Below are 25,898 nucleotides of genomic sequence, written 5' to 3'. Positions count from 1 at the left end.
CAATGTTTACAGGGAGCCTTACACTCCCTTACACTCCCAGGCGAAATGTCCTGTCTCATCGCAATTGAAACATTTTCTATCGTCTGATCCTGTCCATTTTCTTCTTTTTCTCTTAACCACAATTACCCCGATTGTTACTGTTAGATGCTCTGACTCAACCTGTTCTCTCTTTTACAGTCTCAGTGATTATGGCCTACTTTATTGCAGTGTTTACACAGTGCCTCACAATCTCTAGCAAAATGACCCGGTTTGTGACAGTTAAAGCATCTATTTCCCCCTTTCATTTGACTGTCTCTATACACTTTTCTCGACTTTCTCACTTTCTCTACCTCTATCCATTTTCTCAATAAAGTTGCTAAATCCTGTCCTACTTTCTGTGTCTCTTCCTCCCTACCTCCCTCGGCTCCCTGAGGACCAGCATATGGGGGAGGGGGTAACGGGATGGGCGGCACCTGGTTTGATTGCCTCCGTTTCAATACCACCACCTTGTTATCTGGGTTTTCCCGCCACCCCTGGTCTGCCAGGGAGGGGTACAATTTGGGCTTAGGTGGTGTCTCTGTGGGAGCCGTGGGAGTCCTCTCTGTCTGCTCCTGGCTACCTAATTCTTCCTCCTTAGTAGCTCCCTTTCTCTTGGCCCCCTCCGCTCTTTTTCTAGCTTTAGCCAGCCAAACACAAGCGGTATCGAGGCCTTCTGTTCGTTGCTTCTCTATGTTATCGCCACAGACCCTCTTTATTTGTTTAATCATTGATTCCAGTTTTTCTATATTTAAACATCCATCAAATTTGTACTTCTTCCTCCATTTCGGGCCAAAATAGATGTTCCTTTTATCTTTTCCAAGCAGAAAACGCTCATCTCCCGTTAATACCGGGATCCCCTTCGAGGATTTACTACCCATGTTTGTTTAATTACTATCGCAGTTATTATGCTTCTTCTCACAAAATATATATACTTGCTATTAAACTCAATGTGTAAATGTACTTGCTATTAACTTCAATGTGTGTGCTTTCTACCGTTATTATCCTTAACCTCTTTTGAAAAATATCTACCGTTAATCTTTCCTAGAATTTCTGAATAATTATTTGTATGAATCCTGATACATTATTTATATCTCACACGAATACGACCATAAATAATGCTTATTTTTATGACATTCCTTGTGACTTTTGACTGATCAATATATCTATCTCACACGCAAATAATTATCTTCTTATTCTATGTGCTTTTTAAAACTCTGATTCAGTTACTTCTATGTGTATTTCTTACCTACTGGTAATTTCCTCTAGGATCTCAGAATAATTACTTTTATGACTTTTGATAGATTATTGGGTCTCACATGTATCCCACAATAAGCTATTACCCAGAGGTTTTATGGCCCTGGTCAACAGCCCATTTTTGCGTTGTTACTTTATGGCTTTTGACCAATATATCTATCTCACACGCAATCATCCTCTTACCCCTGTGGACATTTCCCAATGTGTCTATGTGTTGCTATGTGTATCTCTTTCTTGAAACTTTATCTATAGAGGTGACTTTTGATCGGACATTAGGTTGCATACTCTAACGCCCTGGCCATAGAGAGGTTTTTTTTGTTCTTTATTTTGGTTAGGCCAGGGTGTTACATTGGGTGGGCGTTCTATGTTCTTTTTCTAGATTTTTTGCATTTCTTTGTTTTGGGCCGTGTGTGACTCCCAGTCAGGCACAGCTGAAGTTCGTTGTTGTTGATTGGGAGTCACACATAAGGAGCAGGTTTTTCCTTTGGGTTTTGTGGGGGATTGTTTTCTGTCTCGTTCGTTTTGACCAGACAGGACTGTTAGCTTTCGTTGCTGTTTGATGTTTTGTTATTAGTGGTTCATTTTATTAAATATTTATAATGAATCCACAACCTCCGCTGCATCTTGGTTTTCTTGCGACGACAGCCGTTACACATACGTCTACGACTATAAGCTATTTTTCAGGGGTCGTAAAGCCCTGGTTAACAGCCTATTTTTCTGTCATTCCTTGCAATTATTGACTCGTTAATATCACGTATCTCACTCCGCTATATTAGGTTTCCCTTCTTCAATGGATAATCAGACCTAGATGTGCACCTCTGGAAGATCTGACCATCCCCTTCTATCGTCGTTATTTAGACAGGTGACCTATTGTCACAGCTGTCTTCAGGAATGGACCAAAATGCAGTGGAGTTAGTATTCATCTTTCAATTTAATTTAGAAAGAACACTATAACAAACAAAACAAGGAAACTGACAGCCAACAGTCCTGTCAGGTGCAAACACACTAAACAAGAAACAATTACCCACAACCCCAAGGAAAAACACACACTAATATATAGGACTCCCAATCAAAGGCAACTCAACACACCTGCCTTCAATTGGGAGTCCAACCCCAATTAACTAACACATAACACAAAAACTCTGCCATGTCCTGACCAAAACTAATACAATTACGCCCTCTGCTGGTCAGGACGTGACAGTACCCCCCCTCCTCAAGGTGCAGACCCCGGAATGCACCTTAAAAAAGAAAACACAAAAAATCCCCAACAAAACCAATAAACAATACCCCCTAAACAATAAGGGAGGGAAGGGAGGGTGGCTGCCGTCAACGACGGCACTGTGCTACACCCTCCCTCCCCAACCCACCTATCCTGGAGGTGGCTCAGGTGCGGGACGTGAACCTCGCTCCACCTTCGCGTCGCCCACTTCGGTGGCGCCGATAGCTGCGCCGGACAGACGGGCCACTCGGGCTGACCCTGGCAGACGGACCACTCTGGCTGGGCCGGAGGACAGGCGGGCCACTCGGGCTGAGCTGGGGGACAGGCGGGCCACTCGGGCTGGGCCGGAGGACAGGCGGGCCACTCGGGCTGGGCCGGAGGACAGGCGGGCCACTCGGGCTGGGCCGGAGGACAGGCGGGCCACTCAGGCTGGGCCGGAGGACAGGCGGGCCACTCGGGCTGGGCCGGAGGACAGGCGGGACACTCGGGCTGGACCGGAGGACAGGCGGGACACTCGGGCTGGACCGGAGGACAGGCGGGACACTCGGGCTGGACCGGTGGACAGGCGGGACACTCGGGCTGGACCGGAGGACAGGCGGGACACTCTGGCAGATCCGGGCAGGCGGGACACTCTGGCAGACCCGGGCAGTCGGGCCACTCTGGCAGACCCGGGCAGTCGGGCCACTCTGGCAGACCCGGGCAGTCGGGCCACTCTGGCAGACCCGGGCAGTCGGGCCACTCTGGCAGACCCGGGCAGTCGGGCCACTCTGGCAGCTCCGGGCAGTCGGGCAACTCTGGCATCTCCGGGCAGACGGGCCACTCTGGCAGCTCCTGACTGGCGGGCAGCTCTGGCGACTCCTGACTGGCGGGCAGCTCTGGCGACTCGTGACTGGCGGGCAGCTCTGGCGACTCCTGACTGGCGGGCAGCTCTGGCGACTCCTGACTGGCGGGCAGCTCTGGCGACTCCTGACTGGCGGGCAGCTCTGGCGACTCCTGACTGGCGGGCAGCTCTGGCGACTCCTGACTGGCGGGCAGCTCTGGCGACTCCTGACTGGCGGGCAGCTCTGAAGACTCCTGACTGGCAGGCAGCTCTGGCGACTCCTGACTGGCGGGCAGCTCTGGCGACTCCTGATTGGCGGGCAGCTCTGGCGGGCAGCTCTGGCGACTCCTGACTGGCGGGAAGCTCTGGCAGCTCCTGACTGGCGAGGCTGGGCTGACGCACTAGACGCTTGATGCGTGGGGCTGGTACTGGACGTGCCAGCCTGGAGACACGCACCTCAATGCTAGTGCATATAGCGGGAACAGGCCGAGTCAGACTGGGCTGACGCACCTCAGGGCTAGTGTGGGGAGCTGGCCTGGGGCTCCGTTCTCGCCCCGCCAAACAGCCCTTGTGCCCCCCCCAAAAAAATTATTGGGGCTGCCTCTCGAGCTCACTTAACTCCTCCATAGCCCTGGAAATGCTCATCCTCATCTCCGCCCACGTCCATCCTTCTTCCTCGTTCCTTTTCTGCTTGGTCCTTTGGTGGTGGGTAATTCTGTCACAGCTGTCTTCAGGAATGGACCAAAATGCAGCGGAGTTAGTATTCATCTTTCAATTTAATTTAGAAAGAACACTATAACAAACAAAACAAGGAAACTGACAGCCAACAGTCCGGTCAGGTGCAAACACACTAAACAAGAAACAATTACCCACAACCCCAAGGAAAAACACACACTACTATATAGGACTCCCAATCAAAGGCAACTCAACACACCTGCCTTCAATTGGGAGTCCAACCCCAATTAACTAACACATAACACAAAAACTCTGCCACGTCCTGACCAAAACTAATACAATTACGCCCTCTGCTGGTCAGGACATGACACCTATATTAATATAATCATGTCTCTGACCTCCTCTCTCATAATTCTATTATTATATTTCGCCTTCCAATTCACGAATTTCTTAGGTAGTTTATATTGGTACTGGCCACAGATACCTTGGAGTCATTTCGGACCCCTCTTCTTACCTTGTTGAATTTACAACTAATTCCTGTCTTCCATTTGCATAGAATACTTGGTTCCCTTTAAAACATTTTTCTCCACACAAAATCCTAAGGACAGGTCACCAGATATAAACTCCTTCCGGATATTCCAGCGGCTAACACCCAGAGTACATTAAAATCCTTTATAAATGCTCCCGCCTTTTACTCTCACATCACTCATTTCAACATTTAATGCAATCATACAGGTGCAATACCCAAAAAAACTGAATAAAGCGCACTGACCTTATTTTATTGCAGCTGAGGTTTCAATGTTGGTAGGATCTCGTCACCGCTTTTGTCGTATACCAATAAGCCACCGGCCTGTAAAGAACCCTCAACAAGGGGCCGGGTCTTTAATCTACGGATATTTCATCCACCCGTGCACGGTTTCGGTGTCTCCATGGAACGACAGGAGCAGGTATTGAGTTCTGGCTGTCGAAGGACCAAGCTGTCACGGGAATTTTCTAATCCCAATGATAATAATTAACAATCAATAAGCCTTGACTAATCCCCAAGGTTTGTAAGACACTGGGTTAATAATAATTAGGCAAGGACTCAGCTTTCTGGAAAAGGTCTGTACAGTTTATTCAGTGAACGTTCTGAAGTACATTACACAAAGAAGTTCATTTTATGCTCCCTCCCTGCTTACGCACATACCTCCACACAAACAGTAGATATCCTATGCACATCCATACACACGAACAGTAGGTGAATAGTATCCCTCCCCGGACTTCTCACCACTGTTAATCACTATCCAGAGCTGCCTGTTCCTTTCCCCCGAGATTAGGGGGACCTTGAAGGTTACTCCCTGTTTCTTCCAAGCCTCTTCAGGTCGGGTCACACACACATGTCTACAGTTCCCTTAGGCCCACTAACACACACACATTTCTCTTCCTCCCGGGACTCTACTAGACCTGGTGGGACTTACATTCAGTACTTTAATTAGTCATCACACATGCTACATATCTACTAATTACTAATCAGTTACGTTTCAGTGAGGGATTCTTTATTAATTTACCTTTATTATATAATTTCCTTATCAATGTCCCTTAAGGTCTTTATGTAATGTGATATTGTACCCCCTAGCTCCCGAGTGGCACAGCAGTCTGAAGCACTGCATCTCAGTGCTAGAGTTGTCACTACAGACTCTGGTTTGATTCCAGGGTGTATCACAACTGGCCGTGATTGGCAGCGCACAATTGGCCCAGCGTCGTTAGGGTTTGGCCGGGGTAAGCCGTCATTATAAATAAGAATTTATTTACAAGTGTCATGAATCCCGCTTCCTGAGTCTCTTTTCTGCCTGAGTTGCCTGTTTTCTGTCTTGGAGTCTGTTCCTGAGGTTCCTGAACGCATCCTGTCTGGTTGCCGGGTGACGAAGCTAGGCGGGAGATCTCTCGATTACCCGCACCTGCATCTCATCAGCTATCTGCACACCTGGTCCTGATCATCACCTCTCCACTTCATAAGCTCTGACCTGACATCCATTCCCTGCCGGATCGTTAGCAATGAACAGTATGTTGTGTCAGCGTACCAGCCTCAAGTTTACTAGAGTTAGTTTTGTTGTTCTGTAATTTTTGCTTGCCGTGTACTTACCTCCGCTTACTCTGTCTACAGTCATTCTCCCGGAACATTCACCCCACCCCTGCCTGGTCGTCGGTGGCTTCTGTGACATAATTGGATCTGCCTATTCACTCTCACCAAATCACCTCCGCTGCCCGCTCCGTCTCCTGGATTATTCTGCTTTCACATTTGAGTCTGTAAATAAATACTCACCTTCGTTCAACTCACCTTGTCCTGGTCTGCTTCTGGGTTCTGCTTTAGAGAATCGTGACAACAAGTCCCCCATGTACTTTTTGTATTGATTTGTTGTTAATACAAATAAAATGTAAAAAAAGAACCCCAAAAAATATATACTTCGATATTTTTTGAATAAAATATTAAATAAATAAAAGATTAAAACGCGAGATAGATTAGCGTCAACACTAGCTGTTATCTATCCACACTTCCAGTTTTCGGAGTTTGCCTTTAAAATAAAAGCCTGCGTTAAAACGCTATGTGTATGATACAAAATCTATATTTTTTGCAGCTTTGCATAGTGCATAAGGTAAAAAATGTATGTTAAAAAATATTTATTATAACTACATTATAACTATATATTGTTCAAGGATGCAATTTTGAAATGAATGTTTAAAAAAAGTCTTACTGTATTTTTGTTGGATTGCACAAAAAATTGCACTGTACAGCAAAAATGATCGATGTGTGTCCATAAAACCAGAGTCCAGTCTACTTACTAGAGTCTCAGGAATAAAAAAATCTGAGGAGTTTGAACAAAAGCTAGTTTATAGAAAGTGTTACTGGACTTTTACTGTGGTCAAACAGCTTAAAATGGGGTGCCTGGACACTATATGGTACCAATATAGCACTGTACAGGAAAAACGATTATTTGTGCCGATGTAAATTGGGGTTGGGAGTACTCAGTAGGGTCTGTAGAATGTATATATGGTGTCATTTCATGGGGCTCTGAATAATACGGAGTGTTGCTGGCCTTTTACTCCACCCATTACATAAGCCAAAGTACAAATCACTTTATATGCATTACATATTGGCTTATAGAGAAAAAATATGATTTGTTCCGATGTAAAAGTGGGTTTGGGAGTACTCAATAGGGTCTGTCAAATCTATATGGTGTCATTTCCTGGGGCTCTGAAAAATACTGAGTGTTACTGGCCTATTACTCCGCTCATTACATTGGCCACAATGTAAATCGCTGTATTTGGAATACATACTGGTTTATAGGGTGGAGTAATTATTCAGAGCACCATGAAATGACACCATATATACTTTACCTATTGAGTATATATACAGACCCTATTGAGTATTGCCTACATTACTTTTACTGCGGCACTAAGAATAGTTTTTGCCTTTTAAGCCAATATGTATTCCATATACAATAATTCGCACTGTGGCCAATGGAATGGGTGGAGTAAAAGGCCAGCAACACTCCGTATTATTCAGAGCCCCATGAAATGACACCATATATACATTCTATAGACAGAGCCTACTGAGTATTCCCTACAATACTTTTACTGCGGCACCCAGAATAGTTTTTGCCCTATAAGCCATTATGTTTTCCATACGCAGTGATTCACATTGGGGGAATTTATTTGACCGCAATTTAATGCAAATGTCACTTAAATATGAACAAATATGAATAATTGTTCATGTTTAGACAATTATTTTTCATATATCATTAATAAATACAGGTTATTGACACTTTTCTACTAATAAGTGGGGAACTTTTATTTAGAACGTTTGCGAAATTCCGTGAATAGTGAATTTTGTAAACAAATTCAAATGGATATAGAGGATTCATTGGGATCCGATATTGTCAAGAATGGTAAGAAGCTCTAAAGAAGTTAGAAGATGCATAACTACGTTAGTAGTAGCTAGATAACGTTATGCCTGCTAGCTAAAGACTAGCTAGTAGCTATTATATTTTGTTGCAATCTTCTTCTCTGACAGGACCAGGAAAGTCTACCTAGCTATAATGTTATAACAAAATTGTTCCATTCTGTTTCAACAACAACATGTTGTATCCCAAAGAAGACAAGGAGAGTCGCATCCTGCTCTATGCAGTAAATGTGATGACTGATGTTCATTCATACCCACTCCAAATGGTTTAGCTAGCTAGTTTCATGCACTACCTTGTTGGTTTGGAAGTGTTTGGGCATTAAATTGTTTAAACAAGTAAATGCATGAATGTAGTAGACATTTTTCACTGTTGTGTGTATCTCAACAGTGCAGGAACTGTGACTATCAACAAGAAGCAGACAACAGCTGCATCTATGTCAATAAGACATGCCTGGTGGCACCGGTGGTATGGGAGGTGGACGCGGACATCGAACGGGCGTCACGTGCAGAACCCACTCCCCCCAGTGTCCCGTTGGGCGCGTGTACGTTCCATTTGATGTTCGCGATCATTTGATCTGTTGGGCGCACACATCACCCTCCTCTGGTCATCCTGGTATCGGTCGGACGGTGCTCTGCCTTGCGGGGAAGTACTGGTGGCCCACGTTAGCTAAGGACGTGAGGGTTTATGTTTCCTCCTGTTCGGTATGCACACAGTGCAAGGCACCTAGACATCTGCCCAGAGGGAAATTACAACCCCTTCCCGTTCCGCAACGACCGTGGTCACACCTATCGGTGGATTTCGTGACGGATCTCCCCCCGTCACGGGGTAACACCACGATCCTGGTCGTTGTGGATCGGTTTTCTAAGTCCTGCCGTCTCCTTCTTTTGCCCGGTCTCCCTACGGCTCTACAGACTGCGGAGGCTCTGTTCACCCATGTATTCCGGCACTACGGGGTGCCTGAGGACATAGTGTCTGATCGGGGTCCACAATTTACGTCTAGAGTCTGGAGGGCGTTTATGGAACGCCTGGGGGTCTCGGTCAGCCTTACCTCAGGTTTCCACCCCAAAAGTAACGGGCAAGTGGAAAGAGTCAACCAAGAGGTGGCTAGGTTTCTGCGGTCCTATTGCCAATACTGGCCGGGAGAGTGGGCGTCGTTTATCCCCTGGGCGGAGATGGCCCAAAACTCCCTACGCCACTCTTCCACTAATCTTACCCCTTTTCATTGTGTGCTAGGTTATCAGCCGGTCCTGGCTCCATGGCATCAGAGCCAGATCGAAGCTCCTGCGGTGGATGAATGGTTTCGGCACTCGGAGGAGACATGGAACGCTGCCCATGTTCGACTACAACGAGCCATCAGGCGGCAAAAGGCGAGTGCCGACAGCCACCGCAGTGAGGCCCCGGTTTATGCACCGGGGGATCGGGTCTGGCTCTCAACCCGAAACCTGCCCCTTCACCTGCCCTGCCGGAAGCTGGGTCCGCGGTTTGTGGGGCCTTTCAAAGTCCTGAGGAGATTGAACGAGGTTTGTTATAGGTTACAACTCCCCCCTGATTATCATATTAACCCCTCGTTCCATGTGTCTCTCCTCAGGCCGGTGGTGGCTGGTCCGCTCCAGCAGTCTGAGGTGCGGGAGGTTCCTCCGCCCGCTCTGCACATCAAGGGGGCCCCGGCGTATACAGTATGAGCCATTACGGACTCCAGACGTCGGGCGAGGGGCCTTCAGTACCTCGTGGAGTGGGAGGGGTACGGTCCGGAGGAGCGAAGCTGGGTACCGGCGGAGGACATCCTGGACCCATCGTTAATCCAGGAGTTTCACCGCTTCCGTCCGGATCGCCCTGCTCCGCTTCCTCCGGGTCATCCCCGAGGCCGGTGTCGGTGCGCATCAAGGGGGGGGTACTGTCACGACTTCCGCTGAAGTCGGCCCCTCTCCTTGTTCGTGCGGCGTTCAGCGATCGACGTCACCAGCATACTAGTTACCACCGATCTATGTTTCCCTGTTCGTTTGGTTTTGTCTTAACTATACACACCTGTTTCATATTCCCTGGTTATGTTCATTATTTAACCCTTTGGCTTTCCTGTTTGTCTTGTCCGTGATTGTTTCCTGTTTTGTAATTGTTGGAGGTGTTTCTCCTAACCATGTTTTATTGCTGTGGGAGAAGTTGGATTATTGTTTTGAGTAAACACGTTGTGTTTGCACTCATTGCTGTGTCCTGCGCCTGACTCCGATACTTCTCCTACGAAAATCATTACACTTATTGGTTTCTCTAATGACTGCCTCGCCTGGTTCACTAACTACTTCTCAGATAGAGTTCAGTGTGTCAAATCGGAGGGCCTGTTGTCCGGACCTCTGGCAGTCTCTATGGGGGTGCCACAGGATTCAATTCTCGGGCCGACTCTTTTCTCTGTATATATCAATGATGTCGCTCTTGCTGCGGGTGATTCTTTGATCCACCTCTACGCAGATGACACCATTCTGTATACATCTGGCCCTTCTTTGGACACTGTGTTAACAAACCTCCAAACGAACTTCAATGCCATACAACACTCCTTCCATGGCCTCCAACTGCTCTTAAACGCTAGTAAAACTAAACGCATGCTCTTCAACCGATCACTGCCCGCACCCGCCCGCCTAGCATCACTACTCTGGACGGTTCTGACTTAGAATATGTGGACAACTATAAATACCTAGGTGTCTAGCTAGACTGTAAACTCTCCTTCCAGACTCACAATAAGCATCTCCAATCCAAAGTTAAATTTAGAATCGGCATCCAATTTCGCAACAAAGTCTCATGCTGCCAAACATACCCTCGTAAAACTGACTATCCTGCCGATCCTTGATTTCGGCGATGTCATTTACAAATAGCCTCCAACACTCTACTCAGCAAATTGGATGCAGTCTATCACAGTCATATCCGTTTTGTCACCAAAGCCCCATATACTACCCTCCATTGCGACCTGTATGCTCTCGTTGGCTGGTCCTCGCTACATATTCGTCGCCAAACCCACTGGCTCCAGGTCATCTATAAGTCTTTGCTAGGTAAAGCTCCGCCTTATCTCAGCTCACTGGTCACCATAGCAACACCAACCCGTAGCACGCCCTCCAGCAGGTATATTTCACTGGTCATCCCCAAAGCCAACACCTGTTTTGGCTGCCTTTCCTTACAGTTCTCTGCTGCCAATGACTGGAACGAATTGCAAAAATCACTGAAGTTGGAGACTTATATCTCCCTCACTAACTTCAAGCATCAGCTGTCAGAGCAGCTTACCCATCGCTGCAGCTGTACACAGCCCATCTGTAAATAGCCCATCCAACCAACTACTTACCTCATCTCCATATTTGTTTTTTTCTGCTCTTTTGCACACCAGTATTTATATCACTATTTATACTTGCACATCCTCATCTTCACATCTATCACTCCAATGTTATCTGCTAAATTGTAATTACTTCACCACTACGGCCTATTTATTGCCTTACCTCCTTACTTCATTTACACACACTGTATACAGATTTTCTATTGTGTTATTGACTGTACGCTTGTTTATCCCATGTGTAACTCTGTGTTGTTGTTTTTGTCGCACTGCTTTGCTTTATCTTGGCCAGGTCGCAGTTGTAAATGAGAACTTGTTCTCAACTGGCCTACCTGGTTAAATAAAGGTGAAATAAAAATACATTTAAAAAAGATGACCCACTATGTTGAGTAGGTGATCCCTATTTCCCACCACTTGTGCTCAGACACTCAAAAAAACCTCTGTCATGGGCAATTACGCCATCTGTCTTTTCTCTGTCTCATCTCTCTGTCTCATTTCTGTATCATCTCTCCCCCTGAATCTAACTCGCTAATAGGCCTACTAGCTAGTGGAGGTGCCGATGGTGATCTTGATGTGATTGGCCTGACTGAAACATGGCTTAAGCCTGATGAATTTACTGTGTTAAATGAGGCCTCACCCCCTGGTTACATTAGTGACCATACCCCCCGTGCATCCGGCAAAGGCGGAGGTGTTGCTAACATTTACGATAGCAAATTTCAATTTACAAAAAAAAAAACAACAATGACGTTTTCGTCTTTTGAGCTTCTAGTCATGAAATCTATGCAGCCTACTCACTCACTTTTTATAGCTACTGTTTATAGGCCTCCTGGGCCATATGCAGTGTTCCTCAATGAGTTCCCTGAATTCCTATCGGATCTTGTAGTCATAGCAGATAATATTCTAATTTTTGGTGACTTTAACATTCACATGGAAAAGTCCACAGACCCACTCCAAAAGGCTTTCGGAGCCATCATCGACTCAGTGGGTTTTGTCCAACATGTCTCTGGACCTACTCACTGCCACAGTCATACTCTGGACCTAGTTTTGTCCCATGGAATAAATGTTGTGGATCTAAATGTTTTTCCTCATAATCCTGGACTATCGGACCACCATTTTATTACGTTTGCAATTGCAACAAATAATCTGCTCAGACCCCAACCAAGGAGCATTAAAAGTCGTGCTATAAATTCTCAGACAACCCAAAGATTCCTTGATGCCCTTCCAGACTGCCTCTGCCTACCCAAGGACGTCAGAGGACAAAAATCAGTTAACCACCTAACCGAGGAACTCAATTTAACCTTGCGCAATACCCTAGATGCAGTTGCACCCCTAAAAACTAAAAACATCTGTCATAAGAAACTAGCTCCCTGGTATACAGAAAATACACGAGCTCTGAAGCAAGCTTCCAGAAAATTGGAACGGAAATGGCGCCACACCAAACTGGAAGTCTTCCGACAAGCTTGGAAAGACAGTACCGTGCAGTATCGAAGAGCCCTTACTGCTGCTCGATCATCCTATTTTTCCAACTTAATTGAGGAAAATAAGAACAATCCGAAATTTCTTTTTGATACTGTCGCAAAGCTAACTAAAAAGCAGCCTTCGCAAATGGAGGATGGCTTTCACTTCAGCAGTAATAAATTTATGAACTTCTTTGAGGAAAAGATCATGATCATTAGAAAGCAAATTACAGACTCCTCTTTAAATCTGGGTATTCCTCCAAAGCTCCATTGTCCTGAGTCTGCACAACTCTGCCAGGACCTAGGATCAAGGGAGATACTAAAGTGTTTTAGTACTATATCTCTTGACGCAATGATGAAAATAATCATGGCCTCCAAACCCTCAAGCTGCATACTGGACCCTATTCCAACTAAACTACTGAAAGAGCTGCTTCCTGTGCTTGGCCCTCCTATGTTGAACATAATAAACGGCTCTCTATCCACCGGATGTGTACCAAGCTCACTAAAAGTGGCAGTAATAAAGCCTCTCTTGAAAAAGCCGAATCTTGATCCAGAAATTATAAAAAACTATCGGCCTATATCGAATCTTCCATTCCTCTCAAAAATTTTAGAAAAAGCTGTTGCACAGCAACTCACTGCCTTGCTGAAGACAAACAATGTGTACGAAACGCTTCAGTCTGGTTTTAGACCCCATCATAGCACTGAGACTGCACTTGTGAAGGTGGTAAAGGACCTTTTAATGACGTCAGACCGAGGCTCTGCATCTGTCCTCGTGCTCCTAGATCTTAGTGCCGCTTTTGATACCATCGATCACCACATTCTTTTGGAGAGATTGGAAACCCAAATTGGTCTACATGGACAAGTTCTGGCCTGGTTTAGATCTTATCTGTCGGAAAGATATCAGTTTGTCTCTGTGAATGGTTTGTCCTCTGACAAATCAATTGTAAATTTCGGTGTTCCTCAAGGTTCCGTTTTAGGACCACTATTGTTTTCACTATATATTTTACCTCTTGGGGATGTCATTCGAAAACATAATGTTAAATTTCACTGCTATGCGGACGACACACAGCTGTACATTTCAATGAAACATGGTGAAGCCCCAAAATTGCCCTCGCTAGAAGCCTGTGTTTCAGACATAAAGAAGTGGATGGCTGCAAACTTTCTACTTTTAAACTCGGACAAAACAGAGATGCTTGTTCTAGGTCCCAAGAAACAAAGAGATCTTCTGTTGAATCTGACAATTAATCTGGATGGTTGTACAGTCGTCTCAAATAAAACTGTGAAGGACCTCGGCGTTACTCTGGACCCTGATCTCTCTTTTGAAGAACATATCAAGACTGTTTCAAGGACAGCTTTTTTCCATCTACGTAACATTGCAAAAATCAGAAACTTTCTGTCCAAAAATGACGCAGAAAAATGTATCCATGCTTTTGTTACTTCTAGGCTGGACTACTGCAATGCTCTACTTTCCGGCTACCCGGATAAAGCACTAAATAAACTTCAGTTAGTGCTAAATACGGCTGCTAGAATCCTGACTAGAACCAAAAAATTTGATCATATTACTCCAGTGCTAGCCTCCCTACACTGGCTTCCTGTTAAGGCAAGGGCTGATTTCAAGGTTTTACTGCTAACCTACAAAGCATTACATGGGCTTGCTCCTACCTATCTTTCCGATTTGGTCCTGCCGTACATACCTACACGTACGCTACGGTCACAAGACGCAGGCCTCCTAATTGTCCCTAGAATTTCTAAGCAAACGGCTGGAGGTAGGGCTTTCTCCTATAGAGCTCCATTTTTATGGAATGGTCTGCCTACCAATGTGAGAGACGCAGACTCAGTCTCAACCTTTAAGTCTTTACTGAAGACTTATCTCTTCAGTAGGTCCTATGATTAAGTATAGTCTGGCCCAGGAGTGTGAAGGTGAACGGAAAGGCTGGAGCAACGAACCGCCCTTGCTGTCTCTGCCTTGCCGGTTCCCCTCTTTCCACTGGGATTCTCTGCCTCTAACCCTTTTACAGGGGCTGAGTCACTGGCCTACTGGTGTTCTTCCATGCCGTCCATGGGAGGGGTGCGTCACTTGAGTGGGTTGAGTCACTGACGTGGTCTTCCTGTCTGGGTTGGCGCCCCCCCCTTGGGTTGTGCCATGGCGGAGATCGTTGTGGGCTATACTCGGCCTTGTCTTAGGACGGTAAGTTGGTGGTTGGAGACATCCCTCTAGTGGTGTGGGGGCTGTGCTTTGGCAAAGTGGGTGGGGTTATATCCTGCCTGTTTGGCCCTGTCCGGGGGTATCATCGGATGGGGCCACAGTGTCTTCTGATCCCTCCTGTCTCAGCCTCCAGTATTTATGCTGCAGTAGTTTATGTGTCGGGGGGCTAGGGTCAGTCTGTTACATCTGGAGTATTTCTCTTGTCTTATCCGGTGTCCTGTGTGAATTTAAATATGTTCTCTCTAATTCTCTCTTTCTCTCTTTCTGTCTTTCTCTCGGAGGACCTGAGCCCTAGGACCATGCCTCAGGACTACCTGGTATGATGACTCCTTGCTGTCCCCAGTCCACCTGGCCGTGCTGCTGCTCCAGTTTCAACTGTTCTGCCTGCGGCTATGGAACCCTGACCTGTTCACCGGACGTGCTTGTTGCACCCTCGACAACTACTATGATTATTATTATTTGACCATGCTGGTCATTTATGAACATTTTAACATTTTCACCATGTTCTGTTATAATATCCACCCTGCACAGCCAGAAGAGGACTGGCCACCCCTCATAGCCTGGTTCCTCTCTAGGTTTCTTCCTAGGTTTTTGGCCTTTCTAGGGAGTTTTTCCTAGGGAGTTTTTCCTAGCCACCGTGCTTCTTTCACATGCTTTGCTTGCTGTTTGGGGTTTTAGGCTGGGTTTCTGTACAGCACTTTGAGAATATCAGCTGATGTACGAAGGGCTATATAAAAATACATTTGATTTGATTTGATTTTGATTTGATGCTGAACTGGCGGGATTAGTATCGCCATCAGGAACAGTTTGCCCCTCACTCCTCTCGTCCTGCACTGACAGTTCTCTGGCTCGTTCTGGGTTCAATTCACCTTCTTTCTCTGGATTTTTGGACTTGAAAAATGTCAAACTCGTTTGCCTTTTATTAGCATTTTGGGGTTGGGGGGCTTTCCCACGATTTAAATTCAGTAGGGAGACGACTAGGCTACATTACGTTATTACTTAGAGACCTCTCCACTAGCTGACCACCACTACCAAGACCTGTGTCAAGATCAGTTACTTACGCCACTGGCCCTCCCCATAACCTCTATGTACAAATAAGACAGCAGGTCTGGAATCAGTGTGGCAGGATAGGAGGATTACATTTTACATGATGGTCTTTCTGGGGTGCGGGATAAATAACGAGGCAACTCGATTTAATGCTGATCGCTTTCATTAGAATGGCTACAGTGCAAACTGTGAAATAATTTATAAATCATGCCGCGAGAGGTACCGGATATGGGCAAATAGGTGCCGGAACAAATAAAGTCAAATCTGAGAGGTGCAGGATCATGCTCAAATTAAGCACTGTTCATCTCTCTCTCACACTCTCTGTCTCTTCTCTCTGTCTCGTATCTGTATCTTCTCTCTGTCTCACATCTGTCTCATATCTGCAGGGCTACCAACATGCACGCATTTTACGTACCAACTACGCAATTCTCTGTCCATGTATGCAGGTACGAGATCCGAGTTAAAAGTACGCAGAAATGAATAGGCCCTGTATTTTTTGTTGTTGTTTGTTTTACATTTTAATACAAAATAAATCCACTGAGTAAATCTAACATCCCGATTCTCGAGCTGCAACACACACACGTACGGACTTTGTGTCAACGGACATGGAAATGAATACATCATTATTCGACGTAGCTACCTCGTGTCTGCCCCTGCTGTTTGTTGTGATGCTAAGTTTGCCGACTGTCAGCTGTACGTCAACACATGGACAAATCCCTTTTCGACTCTGTGTGTTCTGGAAAGTTAAACAGTAATTGTTTCAAGCTAACGTTAGCGAACATAAGATGGACATTCAGTGGGCTCTAAACTGCCAGCAGTTCACTCGAATTTGCTAGTGAAAGAAATTAAATGCGAATAGGAAAAATAACTGGTCGCATTTATACATTTAATGAATGAGTGTCCGGTATTAGCTATAGAGGCAATGCTTCTAAAATGCCTTTGCACTAGATTTGAGATTTTATCAATGACGAAAATCTGAAATTACGTACGCGCTGCAAAGAAGTACAATAGGCACCTTTACATAGTCTGAAACACCAGACTCTTCTAGCGAACAGCGTTCAGATTCCCTTTTCGGTAGCCTACTTATGCTTTGTGTAGCCAGTTTGCGGTCTGTGTCGATGCTATCATTTGTTTTTGTTTTTATGTTTTCAAAATGAGTTTGCTTTTAGTGTTGATTAGGTACGTGTCTAAAAAGCCAATACTTGTGAGCTGGCCCTAGTGATTGGCCCTGTTTGAGAGGTGACAAGCGTTCCTCTACCCACTGTTTCCTATCATAGCGTTTATATTATGGATAACATGTTTATTTGATACTGATGCTCTGCGTCAAACATTTGTTCTTATCCTATAATAGTGTTTTTTTTTTTATCGCGGATAAGACGTTTGTACATTTTGTACCTAAACAAATAACTTGTTATTATTTGTTTAATAACATGTTTTTAAAAACTCCAAGAATAAATGCCCTTTGTGTGTTCTTTCTAATTAGATATTGTTAGTGACTTTCACCATGTGTAAATGGAACGCTGTCAAGAAAGAAACGTTGCGATCAGACTCACAAACAGCACGCGCACGAGCGCTGGGGAAAAGAAAACCCCAATTCGGCGTGTGCTCGAGTTGAATCTCCCAATTTGCCGCGCGGTTCTGGTACTCTTAAAACTTGGACAGGGTTGGCAGGTCTGTATCTGTCTCTTCTTGGTCTCTTCTCTATATCTCTTCTCTCTGTCTCACCTCTCTGTCTCTTCTCTCCTCAGTGAACTGAGCAGATCATTGCAGATGTGTCCCAGGATCCAACGCTACCTCAGACAGAGGATCACCCCTGCCCAAAGTTACGGTGGCCAACACAAACACACTCAAACAAACCCTCGTTCTTTATTTCCCTCCTCTAGCTCTCTGAAATCAGGCATTTTCTCCACACTATTTCTATTCACAAACTATCTCTATCATTTCAAAATAATGTCAGCTGACAAGGTAAAAATCTGTCATTCTGCCCCTGAGCACGGCGGTTAATCCACTGTTCCCCGGGCGCCGAAGACGTGGATGTCGATTATGGCAGCCCCCGCACCTCTCTGATTCAGAGGGGTTGGGTTAAATGCGGAAGATACATTTCATGTGAATGCATTCAGTTGTACAATTGACTAGGTATCTCCCTTCCAGATAAATCTAAAATATTGATCTCGTCCCGCTCTTTTCAAGTGCGGCCACAAGGTGGCAGTGTTTTTCCAGTCACACAGTATGAAGGCTGAGGTACGTTGCTAATTGTTCATCATAGTCCCCAAATAGTTGCTAAATCTAGAAATACTACAGTATTCTAGAGTCCACTGAGCTATATGGAGACATTGGTATGTGGTGTATATGAAAGTTACTGCTTTATTTTCTTTGTAGGATGCCATGAGGCTGTACTATGTCTGCACAGCCCCTCACTGTGGACACTGCTGGACAGAGTGAGGAGGATGAAGAGGAGGCCTGATGTATGCATCCACAGTATCTGCTGTTGCCCAACAGGCCACCATGTCTCACTAGGGTTCACTGTTGCTTAAATCAGAAAGACTGGTGGTTGTGTGGGGCTAAAATACTCTGCCAACTCAGAAACTTTTACAGGAAGACTAACTTTGGGTGTTAGATCTTCATCATCTTGTTGGAGTGTACGTAGAGGAACTGCTAAGATTTGTATGGACCATTTAAATGCAATTTCTTACCATGTTGTGGTTGAACACCTGTTGGGACATACTTGTGTTAATGTATTAGCTCTAGTACTTTTGACATTTATTTGAAATTAAAAAAGACAAGCTTTTGTTGTGAAATGCTTCTGTTTTCTTTCAAAAACTTGATTGAAAGACTTCTCTAAGACTTTGCATGCCACTGTTGTGTATTTGAAATGTTTCCTGAATTTCCATTGTTACATTATCGTGTGACCCGATCTCTGTTGCAATACTTGCATCCAACAAAAAAAGAGCTGAAATATAGAAGGCAAAAAAAGTATTCTCTTTTATAGTTGGGCATATGAAATGTTCCTCTTTAGTGGTGTAGCTTCGACTTCCCTTTTTGTATCTTGGCATATCTGTTTGGCCACTGCAGTGTATTTCCCAATGTGTAATTTTCAATGCGTTTTAGACCCACTGAGTGTAATAGTGTCATTGAGAAAAGCATGAGTAATACGATTGGCATGCACATGAAAGGAAAGTACGCAGAACATGTAATAACCCGCTGGAGAAACACAGTCCACATACCCTTTAACAATATGTTGTTAACAAGTCACTTATTCTGAGGAACGTCAAGGAAACTGCCTCTTTTCAATGACCTCTAGCGACGAAATCAAAAGCAATTCTGGATAGTATAATACATGGACGTAAGAGTCACTGGTAAGGAAGTACCTATATGAGTTCTGTCGAAAGGTAATGATTTCTGATGATGCTTTGAGATCTAGGTATGATACTTTGTTATGAATGGGTAAACTAACGTGAATTGTTAGGTCTACAGTTTGGATATGGTACATCACAGATTTACTGTGGTTGGTTACCCATATGCATGCATTTCAGTAGAGGTGGTTACTCGGGGACAGTGGGGAGCAGCAGCCCCTCGATGCCGGGAGACCCCCAAGTATCCTGCTCAAAGAGTTGTCATACACCACACGGCACTGTTGCACTGCGGGGGCATCCAAGAATGTATGGACCAGCTCATCCACATACAGAGAATGCATATGCAGGATAGGAACTTTGATGACATTGGATACAAGTGAGTGACCTCTCCTTTCCAGGTATTTTCCATCATTCATTGTGTTAGGATAATACTATATGCATAATGACTGTTTTCTGGCATTTGCAGCTTTCTTATTGGGGGAGAATGCACAGTGTATGAGGGCTGTGGCTGGGGTGTTGTGGGCGCACATACCAAGGGCAACAACCACAACTCTTTGGCCATTGCCTTCATGGGCAACTTCAACAGTAAAAAACACAATATTGGACTTTCCATCTCCCGGTCCTTACAGTGTGTAAGGCATTGGTACCAATGGGTTATGCTTCTCTGTTTCAGATGAGAGCCCCAGTCCAGCAGCCCTGTAATCTGTTAAACAGCTCCTGCAGTGTGGGGTTTCCCAGGGACATTTGCACCCTGAATTTATCCTACTTGGGCACAGAGACTTGAGGGACACCGAATGTCCTGGGGAGAGACTATATGCTGCACTAAAACATCTCAAATTTCCCTGAACATAACCTCATCCACAGACTCAATTGCTGCTGGTTCGAAAGACAGAGAGAGTTGGCTGGTGGAAGAGATTACCCAGAACATCGTAGCCATGGCCTATACTAGCAGGGTTTCCCAAACTCGGTCCTGGCAATTGATTTGTCAATTGATGTGCAAGCAGCTTCAGAAATGATCTGTTGTAAATTGCCACCCATTCACAGTGTAATTGTAGAGGTCATCTGTTTAGTATAAATGTTAGACTAAACGTTATTATTTATTTTGGTATTCACATAAAATTGTCCACATACCATTATATTCCTTTTTCTATGAGTGTGCTGCTATAAAGTTTTCTAGGAAATAAGAACTGAGAAAGGTGTACGAGTAACTCACATTAAGAGAGTAAATACAAAGAATATGCTGCTGAACAAATACAAACTATTGACAGAAAACTGGATGAGATTTCAGTTGTGGGTGGCCAAAATATTATATTGTCCTGACTTGCTGTGTTGTGCTGGATGAGTTTTTGGAATGAATTGAAATGGCTTCTCAAATCACACAAAAAAAAAAAAAAAAAACAATTTGCCAAAGGGAGAAAAGCTTGTAGGCCTACCTGTAAATGTTTCAACATTGTAAGCAATGTTTAAAGGCACAACATTCCAAACAAGTGTACACTTGTATTGCATGGTGTAGGATTAAGGGGGAGAAAAGAGAGGAAAATGTGAAACATAAATGAGCTTCATGCTGTGCGCCTTGATGTTACAACAAATCTTACCTGTCAACTGTTGTGCAGGAAGCTGCCCTGCAGTCAGACGTCTAGGCGTCACAAGCTGCCCGGACCTATGTCTCTTTTAAATTCTCCGTTTGTTTACTTACCTTAAGAGTTTACCTCCTCCTGAATTACTTACACACCTTCACCTAATTCGTCTTTGATTGGCTGTTTGCCAGGTTATTGTGTAAACAGGTGGAAAGGAGTGGAGAGAGGCAGTACTAGAGGGCGAGACGCAGGTGAGTGGTTTGAGTGTCACGCTCCTCGGAAGTGTTATAATTGAACCTGTGAGTTCATCGATCAGTCAGTCAGTGAAGTTGGCAGCGAACGAGGGGCGCATTTTGTCTTTCGCACCCTAATACGTTGTGCGTCTTATTTCGTGGATTTAGACATTCCTTCTCTTCAGACTGCCAGACACCGTGGGAACTGGGTGATGTTGAATATGGAGGATTTGAAAGCCCCTGTTTGAAAGCCCTGCTGTTTGAAAGCCCCAAGTCTTCATTCAGCATCAGCAGCCTGCTGTTTCGACGAGAGGGAGTGATGAGTGACGACGGCGCCGCACTGGATGGGATCCTTTCCCGATGCTCCAAGCCCCTTTCCAGAAAACACATTTCTTCGGGGCTATCCGCTAGGCCTAAAGAAGTTTGGGCTGAAGATGGAAAATATGATTTACATAGAGACAAAAACTGTGATAATAACGAATACGCAGTCCAAGAGGACAAACGAGTCTCCAGAAATGGCAAAAGAGAAGATACCGAGAGAGTTGGCGAGGTGAAGACATGTGGAGGAGTAGAGGGAAAAGCCAAACCGGAGAAACCTCCGTTCAGCTATAACGCTCTGATAATGATGGCTATTCGCCAGAGCCCGGAGCGAAGTCTTACCCTCAACGGCATTTATGAGTTCATCATAGGCAATTTCCCTTACTATCGAGAAAACAGACAAGGATGGCAGAATTCCATCCGACATAACCTGAGTTTGAACAAGTGCTTTGTCAAAATACCTCGCCATTATGATGACCCAGGCAAAGGCAACTACTGGATGCTTGACCCTTCAAGCGAGAACATGTTCATAGCTGGCACAACTGGTAAACTCCGGTGCCGTTCCACGGCGGGCACGCGGGCAAAGCTGGCAATTAAACGGGATTCCCGTTTGACCACCACTGCCGCCGGGCTGGCGATCACTGGGTCCTTTTATTGGCCGGTGCCATCGTTTCTAAACCTTCAACATCCTGCGCACTCACTCCCGGGCACAGGGCCCCATCAGTCCAACTATGCCACCTCGATCCTTTCTCAACGGTCACACCACGTGAGTGCCATAAATGCTAGTGCAGACCGACTCTTCCAAACAAACCAAGAGTCGTCTTATGTTGGCATGGGTGGAGGCGCGCAGTACTGTCGCCATCACCAAATGATCGCAGCCACAACATTCGCCTCTTCATCGTTGCCATGCACTTTGTCTCTCCCTAACCCTTGTTCCTTTAACTTGCTCTCAGGACAAGCGAGTTATTTTTACTCACCAGGTACCCCACCCGGCGACGTTCAATGCATGGTACCAGGAGGCACTGGGGGGGGGGGGCAGTACCCCTGTGACAACAATTTTGGACCCCCTTGTGGCCCCCCTAAATGTGGAGTATGAAATCATTTTTACATAACAAATTTTTGCTATCATTCTTTTTTTTACATCCGTTATTAGACAGTGTCAACGATGATGATTTGATTATGAACATGGTCTTTTGCCTGCTAATGCCTGCAATGCAGTGAAGAAAACGATATGACAACAATAACGTCTAATGTAACTGGCCCCTCTAACAGTACAACTGGCCCCAGCTTGGCCCCCCCAGTTGAAATGGTCTAGAATCTCCAGACGGACACATTTACTCCGGAAAGAATGGACCATCGCATTGCTTGGGGAGTTTATGCATTGGGTTCCCTAATTATTTTCCTCCAAGCAGCCCCACGAGCACCCTCAACACCAATCTTTCTTGGGATGCAGGGAAATGACCATATTTAATTCTCAAATTTAAATTAAAAACGTATGTTTCTCTTTAAGGATTGTATCTTTCTAATGTCAACCAATACTGCGAAATTGATTTAAATAATTAATGTGAGTTTGCTATTATCCAAATAGTCCTATCTGTCTTTGGAAAGAAAACATTTATTTAATCATCCGTTTTTAAATAATCGCCAATCACGCGTGAATGTGCAATTTCCATCTAAACGTAACACTAAAAACACCACTTACAATTTCATTTTTTTTCAGTGCAATAACCTAGAATAATAATGTATTATTTCACGAATAATGGGCAATATTTGTGGTGCACTCAGATCATTTAAAAAAGTGTATTTTCCTTTGATAGCATTTCGTTAGTAGCCTATTAAAATACCAAATATAATACTAACTATACATCACAAGATGAGAGATGCCGTAAGATAGTTTCATAATGGTGAATGATGTCGTAAAAAATACAACTATTTGGCATCTGTTAAGCTAATTAACAAGGTCGAGATTGTTATTGCGAGATTTTGCATCACCGTTTAGGCTACTTTTACGCACGTTTAGGCTCATCAATCTCTGACATTTGTATTCGTTTTTTCGTTCTTGGTGTTATAACTCCGTTTAGCGATTTTTAGGCCTAAGTCTTAGGGATGTTGGCTATATGGAGCATAATTTAAAATATCTATAAAATAATGAAAATAACTTGTCCAACAGTGTCCCATGAGTGCTCTCCAGATATCTGTAGAAAACTGGCGAGATTGTCCAATGATAGTCTTATTCCCATTAATATAAATTGAGAAATGTATGTGCTTCGACAATTCACTGTTAACTTAAAACAAACTTAAAATAACAATCGTCTTCTTAAATGTCCTCTATCAATCGTATGGCTTGAGGAAGGATGTGCGTAATTAATTTAAAAACGAAATCTTTGGTCACGTCTGAAAAGGTATTGGAATAAAGTATTTACTCTGATGCAACTAAAATAATGTATAAATTAGAAACAAAAGTCAATAATTATTTTGATACTCCAGGATTAAAAGTAAAACATTGGCTAAGAATTTTCTCTCCATCTGCACTAGCCTATTTCGTCAAAATCAAAACTATAGGGATTGTCTCCATTTGTGTCTCAATATGAACACAATGCTGTGTTGTGCATTTCCTACATTTTAGAATACAACTAAGCTAAATAAAGTGGAAAGAAAAACCCTTTGGAATTACCTGGACTTGCATAAATTGATCATGAAATTTAATCTGATCTTCATCTAAGTCACATCAATAGACAAACCCAGTGTGCTTAAACTAATAACACACAAACAATTATACGTTTTTATGTCTTTATTGAACACACCGTGTAAACATTCACAGTGCAGGGTGGAACAAGTGTGTGAACCCTTGGATTTAATAACTGGTTGACCCTCCTTTGTCAGCAATAAACTCAACCAAACATTTTCTGTAGTTGCGGATCAGACCTGCACAATGGTCAGGAGGAATTTTGGACCATTCCTCTTTACAAAACTGTTTCAGCTCAGAAATATTCTTGGGATGTCTGGTGTGAACTGCTCTCGAGGTCATGCCACAGCATCTCTGTCCGGTTGAGGTCAGGACTCTGACTGGGCCACTCCAGAAGACATATTTTCTTCTGTTGAAGCCATTCTTGTTGATTTACTCCTGTGTTTTGGGTCATGGCCCTGTTGCATCATCCAACTTCTTTTGAGCTTCAATTGGCGGACAGATAGCCTTACATTCTCCTGTAAGATATCTTGATAAACATGGGAATTCATTTTTCCGTCTATGATAGCAAGCTGTCCAGGCCCTCAGGCAGAAAAGCAGCTCCAAACCATGATACTCCCTCCACCATACTTTACAGTTGGGATGAGGTTTTGATGTTGGTGTGCTGTGCCTTTTTTCTCCACACATAGTGTTGTGTGTTCCTTCCAAACAACTCAATTTTAGTTTCATCATTTTAGTTTCATCCAACTCAATTTTAGTTTCGTCCACATAATATTTTGCCAGTAGCACTGTGGAAAATCCAGATGCTCTTTTGCGAACTTCAGATGTGCAGAAATGTGTTTTTTGGACAGCAGTGGCTTCTTCTGTGGTGTCCTCCCATGAACACCTTTCTTGTTTATGGTTTTACATATCGTAGACTCGTCAACAGAGATGTTAGCATGTTCCAGAGATTTCTGTTAGTCTTTAGCTGACACTCCAGGATTCTTCTTAACCTCATTGAGTGCTCTGTGCTCTTGCACTTCTAGGGAGACTAGCAACAGTGCTGAACTTTCTCCATTTATAGACAATTTGTCTTACCATGGACTGATGAACATCAAGGCTTTTAGAAATACTTTTGTAACCCTTTCCAGCTTTATGCAAGTCAACATTTCTTAATCTTGGGTCTTCTGAGATCTCTTTTGTTCGAGGCATGGTTCACATCAGGCAATGTTTCTTGTGAATAGCAAACTCAACATTTTTGAGTGGTTTTTAAAGTGCAGGGCAGCTCTAACCAACATCTCCAATCTCGTCTCATTTACTGGACTCCACATTAGCTGACTCCTGACTCCAATTAGGTTTTGGAGAAGTCATTAGCCTAGGGGTTCACATACTTTTTCCAACCTATACTGTGAATGTTTAAATTATGTATTCAATATAGACAATAAAAATACAATCATTTGTGTGTTATTAGTTTAAGCAGACTGTGTTTGTCTGTTGTTGTGATTTAGATGAAGATCAGATCTAATTTTATGGCCAATTTATGTAGAAATCCAGATAATTCCAAAGAGTTTGCATACTTTTTCTTGCCACTTGCTTTGAGAAATGCTTCATCCCAGAGGTGGTGACTATGTCCTGCATTATTTGTACTATATCTACACTAGTTATTTATGCTATATTTTTCCCTTTAAAGCCTGCAAATGTTTGTGTACAGGGAAGTCTATGCATGTCATACATATACTGTAGGCTATATGTGTAATAATGTGATCCATTTTATAATGTGTGTGCAATAAAAACAAAAATAGTGATAT

General features: G+C 44.1%; 3 pseudogenes; all 3 read left to right on the top strand.

Annotated features, from left to right (window-relative positions):
• Positions 1–239: 239 nt before the first annotated feature.
• Positions 240–18,716, top strand: LOC123729183 (DNA-directed RNA polymerase II subunit RPB9-like; annotated as a pseudogene).
• A 565-nt stretch (positions 18,717–19,281) lies between these two features.
• On the top strand, positions 19,282–20,439 carry LOC106581081 (peptidoglycan recognition protein-like; annotated as a pseudogene).
• A 462-nt stretch (positions 20,440–20,901) lies between these two features.
• Positions 20,902–25,145, top strand: LOC106581069 (forkhead box protein G1-like; annotated as a pseudogene).
• The last annotated feature ends 753 nt before the right edge of the window (positions 25,146–25,898 follow it).

This window comes from Salmo salar, chromosome 20 (assembly GCF_965601325.2).
Source record: "Salmo salar chromosome 20, fSalSal1, whole genome shotgun sequence".
NCBI classification, from domain to species: Eukaryota; Metazoa; Chordata; class Actinopteri; order Salmoniformes; family Salmonidae; genus Salmo; species Salmo salar.
This window is presented reverse-complemented; position numbering and strand designations above follow the sequence as displayed.